A 13,408-nucleotide genomic window follows, 5' to 3' on the forward strand; every position below is an offset into this window, starting at 1 on the left:
GACCCCATCCACCCTGGATATTCTCAGTTCTCACCTCCCTCCATCGGGCAGAAGATACAGTCGGCCCTTTGTATCCACGGGTTCAGCATCCGCGGACTCAACCAACCGTGGGATTGAAAATATTCAAAAAAAATTCCAGTAAGTTCCAAAAAGCAAAACTTGAACTTGCCGCGCGCCAAGCTCTATGCTTAATCCGCGCGAATGAAGTGATGTGCAGGCAAACCCCGCTGTAGCCTCCCGCCATTTCACAGATCCTCAGTCTCGATCCAGGACTCGTTGTCTCATTCGTTCGCTACTTAGCCTCTATGAGCACTACTGTGAGGGGGTTGAGGAGAGCGAGAGGAGGGAGGTTAAGGCTAGTAAGGGATGGCTGGCTAGCTATACAAAGCACTACAGCCTAAAGATCACGGAAGAATCAGCATCGGCGTTCCCAGAAGAGCTACGATGGTTGCGTCTGTACTGAACATGTGCAGACTTTTTTTCCTTGTCATTATTCCCTAAACAATACAGTATAACAACTATTTACACAGCATTTACATTGTATTAGGTATTACAAGTAATCTAGAGATATTTTAAAGTATACAAGAGGATGTGCGTAGGTTACATGCAAATACTACGCACTTTATATAAAGGACTTGAGCTTCCGCGGATTTTGGTATCTGCGGGAGGTCCTGGAACCAATTCCCTGCAGATACCGAGGGGCAACTGTACAAATGTCTGAAAACGTACCACCAGACCCAAGGACAGCTGCTATCCCACTGTTATAAGACTATTGAATGAACCTCTTGTATGATAAGATGGACAATTTGCGCTTTACTGTCTACCTACACTGCACTTCCTCTGTAACGGTAACAACATATTATGTGTTCTGTTATTGTTTTCCCTTTGTTCTGCCTCAGTGTTCTGAAATGGTCTGTGTGGATGTCATGCAAAACAAAGATTTTCACTGTAGATCAGTACATGTGATAATAATAAACCTTGAAAATAATAAACATCGATAATAATCAATGCTTTATGTAGTGGCAACCTGGCTTCCTGACTCATACTCAGAGCCTTGACCAATGAAGACAAGCATAGCATATACTTGCTTTACAACCCTATCTACTTGCATGGCCACTTAATAGAGCTATGAAACTGATCCTGAAGATTTCTCTGATCTAGGACCCCAAGATTTAAGAGTCTGAGAAGATTTGATATGTCAACAAAAACACTCAAAAGGTTCTACAAATGCACTATGGAGAACATTCTAACTGGCTGTATTACCATCTAGTATGGCGGGGGGGGGGGGGGACTTGAACTAAGTTGCAGGGAGTTGTAAACTTAGTCACCTCCATCAAAGGCACTAGCCTCCATAGTTTCTGGACATCTTCAAGAAGCGGTGGCTCAAAAAGGAAACGTCTATCATTAAGGAACCCCATCACTCAGGTCATATCTTGTTCTCATTGCTACCACCAAGAAGGAGGTACAGGAGCCTGAAGAGACACTCTCAGTGAATCAGGTACAGCTTCTACCTCTCTGCCATCCGATTTCTGAATGGACATTGAGCCCATGAACTCTACCTCACTATTTTTGCACTACTTGTTTCATTATTTTATATACATATGTTTGTACTTACTGTAATGAACATTTTTCTCTATATTGTCCTGTTACTGCAAAGACAACAAATGTCAGTGATATTAAACCTATTTCTGATTCTGTATATTAACACTACCAAAAGTTCTGCTATTACATGCATTACTTCCCTTTATATTAGCCCTCCAGAAGTCCAAAACCTCAACATTTGTGGTAAAATGGAGTTGTTTGTGTTCTAAGCGAGGCCTTTCTTGTAAAACTGTGTTTAATTATTTTTCTTCTTGTAAATACTATCTATATAATGCTAAGGTATGTGATGCTGCTGCGAGTTTTTCACTGCAGCTGCACATACGTGCATTTGTGCATGTGATAGTTAGCAACTTTTATTTTAACTTGGCTCATTTTAAGCTCTTGTTCTGGGGTGGAACAGCACATGCTGAACAGTTTCCCAATTGTCCTGGAGGTTAGCTCTTCCATCCACCAGGTCACTCACCCAAAGTATCTTCCCTGCCCCCTTATTAATATTGAATGCCCACCCCTTCCCATGTTAATATTAACCATATAACAATTACAGCACGGAAACAGGCCATCTCGGCCCTTCTAGTCAGTGCCAAACGCTTACTCTCACCTAGTCCCACCGACCCGCACTCAGCCCATAACCCTCCATTCCCTTCCTGTCCATATACCTTTCCAATTTTTTCTGAAATGACAAAATCGAACCTGCCTCTACCACTTCTACTGGAAGCTCGTTCCACACAGCTACCACTCTCTGAGTAAATAAGTTCCCCCTCGTGTTACCCCTAAACTTTTGCCCCTTAACTCTCAACTCATGTCCTCTTGTTTGAATCTCCCCTACTCTCAATGGAAAAAGCCTATCCACGTCAACTCTATCTATCCCCCTCATAATTTTAAATACCTCTATCAAGTCCCCCCTCAACCTTCTTCACTCCTAAGAATAAAGACCTAACTTGTTCAACCTTTTTCTGTAACTTTTCTCTGTAACCTTTCTCTGAAACCCAGGTAACATTCTAGTAAATCTGTACTCTCTCTATTTTGTTGACACCTTTCCTATAATTCGGTGACCAGAACTGTACACAATACTCCAAATTTGGCCTCACCGATGCCTTGCACAATTTTAACATTACATCCCAACTCCTAAACTCAATGCTCTAATTTATAAAGGCCAGCATACCAAAAGCTTTCTTCACCACCCTATCCACATCAGGGAACTACACACCATTATTCCTAGAACTCTGTTCTACTGCATTCCTCAATGCCCTATCATTTACTATGTATGTCATATTTTGATTAGTCCTACCAAAATGTAGCACCTCACACTTATCAGCATTAAACTCCATCTGCCATCTTTCAGCCCACTCTTCTAACGGGCCTAAATTTCTCTGCAAACTTTGAAAATCTACTTCATTATCCACAACGCCACCTACCTTAGTATCATCTGCATACTTACTAATCCAATTTACCACCCCATCATCCAGATCATTAATGTATATGACAAACAACATTGGACCCAGTACAGATCCCTGAGGCACACCACTAGTCACCGGCCTCCAACCTGACAAACAGTTATCCACCACTACTCCCTGGAATCTCCCATCCAGCCACCATTGAATCCATTTTACTACTTCAATATTAATACCTAACAATTGAACCTTCCTAACTAACCTTCCATGTGGAACCTTGTCAAAGGCCTTACTGAAGTCCATATAGACAACATCCACTGCTTTACCCTCGTCAACTTTCTTCATAACCTCTTCAAAAAATTCAATAAGATTTGTTAGACATGACCTTTCACGCACAAATCCATGTTGACTGTTCCTAATCAGACCCTGTCTATCCAGATAATTATATATACCATCTCTAAGAATACTTTCCATTAATTTACCCACCACCGATGTCAAACTGACAGGCCTATAATTGCTAGGTTTACTCTTAGAACCCTTTATAAACAATAGAACCACATGAGCAATATGCCAATCCTCCCACACCATCCCCGTTTCTAATGACATTTGAAATATTTCTGTCAGAGCCCCTGCTATTTCCACACCAACTTCCCTCAAGGTCCTAGTCCAGGGGTGGGCAAACTTTTGACTCGTGGGCCACAAAGGGTTCTAAAATTTGACAGGGGGGCCGGACCCAGAGCAGATGGACGGAGTGTTTTGGTAATACACCTCATAAGAGAAAATAAAATATCATGGGATATGTAGAAAACATGTGCATTAATTTCAATTGAAAATGAACAAATGCATTACAACAAAATATAACTGTCTTTGAAGTCCCATGGTATTTAGCTATTTATTGAAATGACTTTTAAAACACTGAAAATTAAATGAATAAAATACAGCTTTTTTTAATAGTAACAGTTATTATTTTAAAGCACTGAAAATTCTGTTATCCTTCAAGATATTATCATCATCACTCTCCTTCTGACTGTCTTTATTTCAAAAACGGTAGGTCTACTTGTCCTGCTCCTTCTTATTCAATTGTCTCCTGTGCCAAAACTCAACAATGACCAGCACAAAGACAGAACAATGACAGTGCGCCAGTATGCGGAGCGCGTTATTTGATCTGGAGCGCATTTTTTATTTTGAGAACGTACGTGCACCTGCGCACTACTCATGTCCATCACTTAACAGAAATGACATGTAACATGTAAGGCTTATTGAAAAAAATATTTTCAAATGCATTTTTTACATAACACAACGAAGAAACTTATTTTTAATTTCAGTGGGAACAGTGTTGTTGGTCTCCCTTTTTAGCCAGCGCATCAAAGTCTGGATTTAGTTTTGTTGTGGCGATTCTCAGGATGGATCTGAGGTGTTGGTCAGTTAACTTAGATCTGTGGCTGGCTTTGTTGATGTTCATGACGCTGAACGCCTGTTCACACAAATAGGTCGAGCTGAACAAAGAGTAAAGCGCAAATGTGGAGTAATACGCTGCACCTCAACAAAGGTCAATGTGTAGCGGTGTGCTACATGCAGCGCTAAAATTACGACACGGAGTCGGTAACTGCAGTCAAAGAAAATAACTTTATTCGAAATCCCCAGCCTCACTTTTATGCCTCCCTCAACCTGCCCCCCATGGTGCAGAGGCTGCAAAGCTCTGTGCTCGCAAATCCCCGCAGGCTATCTCCCTTAGCCGGAACGCTGGCTAATTGTGAGCCGGTTCGGATGTGCCAGGAAATGGGTCGCCACAAATGTACATAGAGTGCGTCATCTATTGGGAAAACGCCAGAATTGCGGGGAAAAAACGTTAACAAGGTTTATTAATATAATTTCATCAAGTTCTGCGGGCCGGATTAAAAAGCTTAACGGGCCGTATATGGCCCGCGGGCCGTAGTTTGCCCATGCCTGTCCTAGTGAATATCCTGTCAGGACCCAGAGATTTATCCACTTCTTTATTCTTTAAAAGTGATAGCTGATAGCTAAAGTGAGAGTGATAGCTGTGTGGAATGAGCTTCCTGTAGAAGTAGTAGAGGCCATTTCAGTTGTGTCACTTAAGGTAAAATTGGATAGGTATATGGACAGGAAAGGAGTGGAGGGTTATGGGCTGAGTGCGGGTAGGTGGGACTAGGTGAGATTAAGAGTTCAGCACGGACTAGGAGGGCCGAGATGGCCTGTTTCCGTGCTGTGATTGTTATATGGTTAAAATCACTGGTACTTCCTCTTTAATCATCATAGTTTCCATAACTTCCCTACTTGTTTCCCTCACCTTACACAATTCAATATCCTTCTTCTTAGTGAATATCGAAGAGAATAGTTCAAGATCTCCCCCATCTCTACACATAGCTGTCCACTCTGATTCTCTGAGGGACCAATTTTATCCCTCACTATCCCTCTGCTACCAAATTAGGACCGCCCCCTCATTTTAATTTCCCTCGACCAGCCGCTAATGAGAGGTCGAATCGTTTCCCCTCCCCTTCATGAATATTCAGCGCCGTGGATGGTCACGTGTTCGACGTGCGCTCAGACCGCCAGCAGGTGCTTGGGTGTCAGGGCGAAGGAGACGCGCCAGTTCAGTGACGTCAGCAGCATCTGACTATCTACGTCACCAGGTTGTGCGCGCGTACGTACGCACGTACGGCGGCGGCGGCGGCGGAGGCGGAGGGCAAGGTTGGGGGGGTTGAATGTAAACAAGCATCGTCAGGGCCGATCCCGGAGCGCTCCTCGGCCCCCCGCTCTCAGACAAGGGCTTGTTGCTGCTGGATCAGAAGCCCTCACCCCTGCCGGTCCCCGCTCCTCGCTCAGCCCGGTGATCGCGGCCTAACCCTGGGGGCCCCCGCTCGCCGGCCCGGGAGTCAGGAAGGTAAGGCTGCAGTTAGCCGCCCCGGTGATAGATGTAGAAGCGTCTGCTTGAAGCTCGCATCTCCTGACCGACGCCGGTGGGAGAGTGGCGAAGGCCGAGCCGGTGTGCAGCAGCGGCCGCAGGAGGCCTGCACTGCTGTGTCATTCCCTCTACCCGGGCCTTCATTGGCAGTCTCAAGGGGCTGCGAGGTGCAGCCCACCAGGAGCTAAACACCATCTGTGTGGGGGGGGAGGAAAGGACTCGATGTTACGTTAAACTGTAACGTGAGCTATTCTGGGCCCCTGGTCTAAGGAAAGATGCGCTGAATCCGGAGAGGGTCGTGGAGGGGGGAGGAAAGGACTTGATGTTACGTTAAACTGTAACGTGAGCTATTCTGGGCCCCTGGTCTAAGGAAAGATGCGCTGAATCCGGAGAGGGTTGTGGAGGGGGATAAGAATAAGAATAATCACAGAAGTGACAGGTTTGACATAAACACAAGCGACTCTGCTGACGCTGGAAGTTCCCAACCTTTTTTATGCCATGGACCCCCCTACCGTTAACCTAGGGAGGCTGGACCCCAGGTTGGCAACCCCTCATAGAGCAGTACCCACAGAATGAGGAGGAACTCAGCAGATCAGGGAGCATCCATGGAGGGGAATAAACAGTCAAGGATTCAGGTTGAGAACCTTCATTGGGACTGGAAAGGAAAGGGGGTTCTTCCTCCTTCCTCTCCTGTGGAAAGGCTTGACGTGTGAGGAGCTGGTAATGGCTCTGAGCCTGTACTTGCTAAAGTTCAGCAAGGTGACGTGGATTGAAGACTGGTAAAGGTGGTTGGATTTGTATTTGGCCTTTCATAACATTAAGGTGTCTTAAAAAACTTTTTCAACCAATAATGTGAAGGGGAAACTTGGTCCTCAGGTGACATCCATGCAAACTGTGTTTTTTAAAAGGTATTTCACAAACCGGAGGAGAGCTTCCCTAGCCCTATTTCAGCTGAGACGACTTTTATTGCCACTGGAGAAGCAAATTCAGCCTCCAAGGTATCCCCTTGTGTGAAGAACATGCATGGTTTGTGCTAGTGGAGGTGAGAGCCTTGGGGACACGAACAGCATCCTCGGGGTCAAAGATTTGTTGATTTTTCAGATTGAAGCCCTGCAAACAGAGTTCCTGCATCTGTTTCTTAGTTATTCAACCCCTGTTGTGATCAGTCCACGTTTTGAGGGCATTGGTCATTGGCCTTCAGCTTGTCTTCTCAGTTCTGATAAAGGGTTTTTAACTGAAACCTGCTGCCACCGATGTTGCCTGCTGTGAAGAGCGTTACGAGTAATATACTGCATATGGGCTGCTGATTGTTTTCTAGCACTAAGTTGGTAGTAAGGAAGGTAAATGTACTGTTTGGTAGCAATGAGAGGAAAGAAGCTGTCGATGTTCCAGGTCAAAACCCTGCCTGAGGATGCAGTGAATGGGGATTCTGTGAGACTGTCTCACGACTTCCTGTCCAAGTGCAGGGCCAGCATTGATTTAGCGAGCTGGTGTGATCATTCAACTCGAGTATGATGTTCTTCCAAGGGGTTTACAGGCAGTCCCCGGGTTACGAACGAGTTCTGTTCCCGAGTCTGTCTTTAAGTCGGATTTGTACGTAAGTCAAGAACAGGTACATCCAGTATTATCTAGTGTCAGTTAGTCAAACCTTAATATAAAGTATATATTTTACATATCTATGCATATAAACACTTAAGAAACTTATGTATTTCAATAATTAAACCACTGTGTTGCTTAGTAATAATTGTAGCTTTCATCGGGACAGGGCCTTTCACATGCTCCATTATTCTCACTTTATCCTTTACCTTTATCCTTTACAGTTGTTCCCATCATTGACCAACTGTAGCCTAAAGCTTTTCCAATGACCGATGACGTTTCACTTCTCTCCAATCGCTTTATTATTTTCATTTTATTTTTGATCGCAATCGTTTTCCATCAATGAAACAGAAAACTGCGGATTTCATGTTTTCTCGCTGAGCAGCAGTGAACCATCTGATTAGTCTATCAGAGTTCTCTTTGGGAACTAGTTGACCTGATCAACATTTCTGACCTGGCTATTGTTCACGATCACACATTTTAAAAAAATACAGTAGCAGCCGCGGGCGGCAGGTCCTCTGCTCCCCCGGGTCCTAAAATCCACCCGCACTTACACAGGTTAAATGGGACAAGTGAGAGTGGTGCTGACTGGAAAGCGGGGGGTGGGTCAGGGTGAATCTTGCTAAGAAATATTTAAGCTAAATACAAAGTTACGCACTCAACACGGTGTTAATGCTTGAGCATGAATTTGTTTAACGTGGGGAGGCCAATGTATGGGCAGCCACCGCACAGTTGTTGACAGATCGAGGTCAGGGATACTAGCATGGAATGTAAGATGATGGGGATTCTGCACTACTACAGCCTTCTTTTGCTTTCCCTGCCGTTGTGATGTGTCGTCATCTACTCACTCCATCATTGAGTTCTTGGATGGGTCGCTCTTTGTCTGGAACCTCCCCTTGATTATCACTATGGGTGACCCTACCAGAAGCCAAGCACCAAGTAGTTTAACTCCAGACAGACATACTTTATTGATCCCGAGGGAAATTAGGTTTTGTTACAGCTGCAGCAACCAAGAATAGTGAAGAAATATAGCAATATAAAACCATACTTAATCAAATAATATTAAGTTAATCATGCCAAGTGGAAATAATGTCCAGGACCAGCCTATTGGCTCAGGGTGTCTGACACTCCGAGGGAGGAGTTGTAAAGTTTGATGGCCACAGGTAGGAATGACTTCCTATGACACTCAGTGTTACATCTCGGTGGAATGAGTCTCTGGCTGAATGTACTCCTGTGCCTAACCAGTACATTATGGAGTGGATGGGAGTCATTGTCCAAGATGGCATGCAACTTGGACAGCATCCTCTTTTCAGACACCACCGTCAGAGAGTCCAGTTCCACCCCCACAACATCACTGGCCTGACAAATGAGTTTGTTGATTCTGTTGGTGTCTGCTACCCTCAGCCTGCTGCCCCAGCACACAACAGCAAACATGATAGCGCTGGTCACCACAGCCTCATAGAACATCCTCAGCAGCGTCCGGCAGATGTTAAAGGACCTCAGTCTCCTCAGGAAATAGAGATGGCTCTGACCTTTCTTATAAACAGCCTCAGTGTTCTTTGACCAGTGCAGTTTATTGTCCATTTGTATCCCCAGGTATTTGTAATCCTCCACCATGTCCACACTGACCCCTTGGATGGAAACAGAGGTCACCGGTGCCTTAGCCCTCCTCAGGTCCACCACCAGCTCCTTAGTCCTTTTTCACATTAAGCTGCAGATGATTCTGCTCACACCATGTGACAAAGTTTCCCACCATATCCCTGTACTCAGCCTCATCTTCATTCTTGGGACCTCAGGGAATCATGAGGTGATGATCCTTTTGAGAGGACTAGTATGTTAAACCTATGGTGAAATGCTGTGGTTTTATAAGGTGTTGGGCAGGTCACATTGCAATGTTGTGAGCTCTGAGTTGGCCCTGGCAAAGGTTCACAGGAATGAAGGGCTAGCTACATGTGGAGGATTTTTGGGCTCTGGGCCTGTAGAAAGATGAGGAGAGATCTGAATACTGAAAGGCCTGAAGAGAATGGACGTGGAGTGGATGTTTCCAATGGTAGGACAGTTTGGGGGACAAAGCCACAGAATCCCTTTCAATCTGATATGAGGAGGAAATCTCTTTAGCCAGAGGGTGCTGAATCTGGAATTCATTGCCCTGGAGGTCAAGTCATTTGATGTATTTAAGAGAGACTGTTAGGATCTTGATTAGCTAAGGTTATGGGAGAATGGTTGAGGGGGGAAAATCACTTGGGATTGAATGGTGGGGCAGATTCACTGGGCTGAATGGCTTAATTCTGCTCCTATGTCCGATGGTCTTTTTGCTCCCCTATTTAATCCAATAATGCTGGTCAGAGTAGAACTTTGACTCGTTATCCAATTGTGCAAAGATAAGAGACTGCAGATGCTAAACTCAAGCGATAAAAAAGACAAGTGCTGGAAGAATTCAGTGGGTCAGACAGCATCTTTGGAGGCAGATTCCGATTTATTTATCACATGTATGGTGAAATGTGTTCTTTGCATTAACAACTTACCTGAGGCTGTGCTGGGGGCAGCCTGCAAGTGTCACCACACATCCAGCACCATCCTTCTCCCTTCACAGATGCTGCCTGACTTGTTGAGTTCTTCCAGCACTTTTCAAAGTTCAAAGTAAAGTTATTATATCTCTCTCTCTCTCTCTCTTTCTCTCTCTCTCTCACACACACACACACACACACACACACACACACACACACCCACCCACCCCTATCTGTCACCGTATACAACCTTGAGATCCGTTTTCTTGCAGGCATACTCAGTAAATCCAAGATTCATAATAATAATAATTCATAATAGTGAAACACCACACTTAACAAAGTGGACAAACAAGCAATGTGCAAAAGACAAACTGTGCAAATATAAACAATGAAAGAAATAATGAAAATAAACAAATAAGCAAAGAATATCGAGAACATAAGATAGTTCATAGGTTGTGGAAAGTTCTATGGGATGAGTGAAGTTATCCCCACTGGTTCAAGAGTGTGATGTTGAGGAGTCATAACTGTTCCTGAACCACTATTCAATTGTGGTTGTGGGAAGAGCTTGTATATCAAGCAGTTGAAATTGTGAGAAGGAAGAAAGATATTATTTCTAAATTGCCATCCAGTTTTCTGAGCAGAAATCATTAGAAAGTGACCAATACTGGTGGCCTTAGTATTGTTCTCTTGTAATTTCCTTTCCCCTGGGTGTGTTATGGGCAGTTGAAATGCCCCATTGTTTTATGGACCTCAGAACTAGAGCAATAGTCAAGATTCAAGGTTGTTTAATGCCATTCACAGTACACAAGTGTGAAGGAGAACAAAATAATTGTGCTGCAATAGATCCAGTGTAACAAAAAATGCTACAAGAGAGAGAACACAATAATAATGAAAAAATACCAGAAATATGTGATAGTGTAAGTATATACACTACTGATTGTATGTCCATAAATTGATGACACAGTGTATGTCTGTACATACATTGACTGACAAGAAAAAGTATTTTTTTAAGGTCTCTTATGTGTAAGAGTGAAAGATTAAATTTTCAAGGGGAACATGAAGGGAAATTTCTTCACTCAGGGTGGTGTGAGTGTGGAATGAGCTGCCAGCGAAAGTGCTAGATGCGGGTTTGATTTTAACAAGTTTGGATAAGTATGTGGATGGGAGGAGTGTGAAGTGATGTTATCCAGGTGTGGGTCAATGGGACTAGGCAGAATAACAATAAGGCATGGACTAGATGGGCTGAAAGGCCTGTTTTTGTGCTGAAGTGAAGTGCTCTATGTAAATATTGTTCAATTTTTGGTTTAATTACTGAGAGTTCCCATCTAGGTTTAGAGATTAATTTGAGGATTAAATTTGAATTTAAAGCTTTTACATTCCTTAATCAGAAAGCTTTAGATTTGAACTTCAATCTAGAGGATAGACTGAATCAAACTCCGAGTGCATTATTGACCAGATGCTGTCCATGTCTCTGATATTTTCTTTGAATAATTTTAAACCACAGCCTCATGTTTTCTCTTGTGTGAGTACAGACAATTGCATGGGAATATTTGATGTCAAACAGGGGAATTCTCCTGACATTTATTCCTTGTGCATCAGTTAAAAAATATATAGGTCATCTGATTAGGGAAGTTGGATAGTGCTTTTACATCAACTTGTGAATGTGAGTATGCGGACAGATAAGAAGGCGAATGATATGTTTATTTCCATTGCTGTACAATCCAGCAATTTTCTGATGTATATTCCTCTGATGTTATCAGGGCCCCAAACAGTCCTTCAGGGTGAAGTAAGACTTCACCTATGAGTCTTTTGGGGTCATCTACTATATCTGGTGTGGCCTCCTGAGATGAGACCCGATGTAGATTGGGAGTCTGCTTCACCAAGCACCTTCACGCCATTCGCCAGAACAAGCAGGACCTCCCATTGGCCACCCGTTTTAATTCTACTTCCCATCCCATTCTGGCGTGTCACTCCATAGCCTCCTCTACTGCTGCGATGAGGCCACACTCAGGTTGGAGGATTAACACCTCTGTCTGGGTAGCCTCCAGCCTGATGACCATCAATTTCTTGATTTACAGGAATTTGAACCCCTCCTCACCATTCCCATTTCCCACTCTCCTTACCTGCCTATCACCTCCCTCTGGTGCTTCTCCCCCATCACTTTTTTCCATGGCCTTCAGTCCTCTCCTATCAGATTCCCCCTTTATCTCTTTCACCAATCACTTCCCAGCTCTTTACTTCCCTTCTCCACCTCTCCCGGTTTCACCCGCGCGCGTGTGCGCGCACACACACCCCCCCCCCCCCCCCCCCCCACCACCACCTTACCCTGGACTTTGCATCTTCATTTCCTGATGAAGTGTCTTGGACCGAACCGTTGACTGTACCCATAGATGCTGCCTGGCCTGCTGAGTTCCTCTAGTGCTTTGTGTGTGTGTTACTTAGATTTCCAGCATCTGTCTATTTTCTCTTGTTTGTAACTGGCATCATATTGAGTTTTCATTAATTCTTTGGTCTCAGATATCTTCCTGTAGTTGGCTTAATGGAACTTTTGTGGGCTTTTTTAAATAGTTTAATACAAGTAGATGTGAGGGAATTACTTCCTTGTGTTATAGTTCTGCAGTTAAATGGGTTGCATCGTGCAATAATGGTGGCAAACATATCATTTGAAAATTAGCTTCCCCTGTCCCCTCAAAATGAGGCCTTTTCTGGTTGGCTGCCGGTGACTAGTGGTGTTACCCAGGGGTCAGTATTGGGACTGCTGCTTTTCACATTGTTTGTCAGTGATTTAGACAGTGGAATTGATGGCTTTGTGGCAAAGTTTTTGGATGATACGAAGATAGGTGGAGGGGTAGGTAGTGCTGAGAAAGCAATACGATTACAGCAGGACTTAGACAAATTGGAAGAATAGGCAAAAAGTGGCAGATGGAATACAGTGTTGGGAAATGTATGATAATGCATTTTGGTAAAAGCAACAATAGTGCAGACTATTATCTAAATGGGGAGAAGGTTCAAACATCAGAGGTGCAGAGGGACTTGGGAATCCCCGTGCAAGACTCCCAGTAGGTTAATTTATAGGTTCTTTCTGTGGTAAAGATAACAAATGCAATGTTGGCATTTATTTCAAGGAGAATAAAATATAAAAGCAAGGAGATAAGGCCTGTATAAGACACTAGTCAGGCTGCACTTGGAGTATTTTCAACAGTATTGGACCCCATATCTCAGAAAGGATGCGTTGTCATTGGAGAGAGTCCAGAGGAGGTTCTTGAGGATGATTCCAGGAATGAACTGGTTAACTTATGAGGAGTGTTTGGCAGCTTTGGGCTTGTACTCACTGGAATTGAGAAGAATGTGTGGGTGTCTCATTGAAACCTACCGAATGTTGAAAAGAC

The 13,408-nt window shown here is 43.9% G+C and overlaps 1 protein-coding gene across 1 annotated transcript in view; it reads left to right on the plus strand.

Annotated features, from left to right (window-relative positions):
* The first annotated feature begins 5,652 nt into the window (after window positions 1-5,652).
* The window catches only part of oser1 (oxidative stress responsive serine-rich 1), a 35,569-nt gene continuing 27,813 nt past the window's right edge, over window positions 5,653-13,408 (plus strand). Inside the window, exon 1 of the mRNA XM_059980980.1 lies at window positions 5,653-5,895. The gene's annotated coding sequence lies outside the window, so the exon portion shown is untranslated. The remainder of the gene's footprint in view (window positions 5,896-13,408) is intronic.

The sequence above is a fragment of the Hypanus sabinus genome, chromosome 9 (genome assembly GCF_030144855.1).
Source record: "Hypanus sabinus isolate sHypSab1 chromosome 9, sHypSab1.hap1, whole genome shotgun sequence".
Taxonomy (NCBI): domain Eukaryota; kingdom Metazoa; phylum Chordata; class Chondrichthyes; order Myliobatiformes; family Dasyatidae; genus Hypanus; species Hypanus sabinus.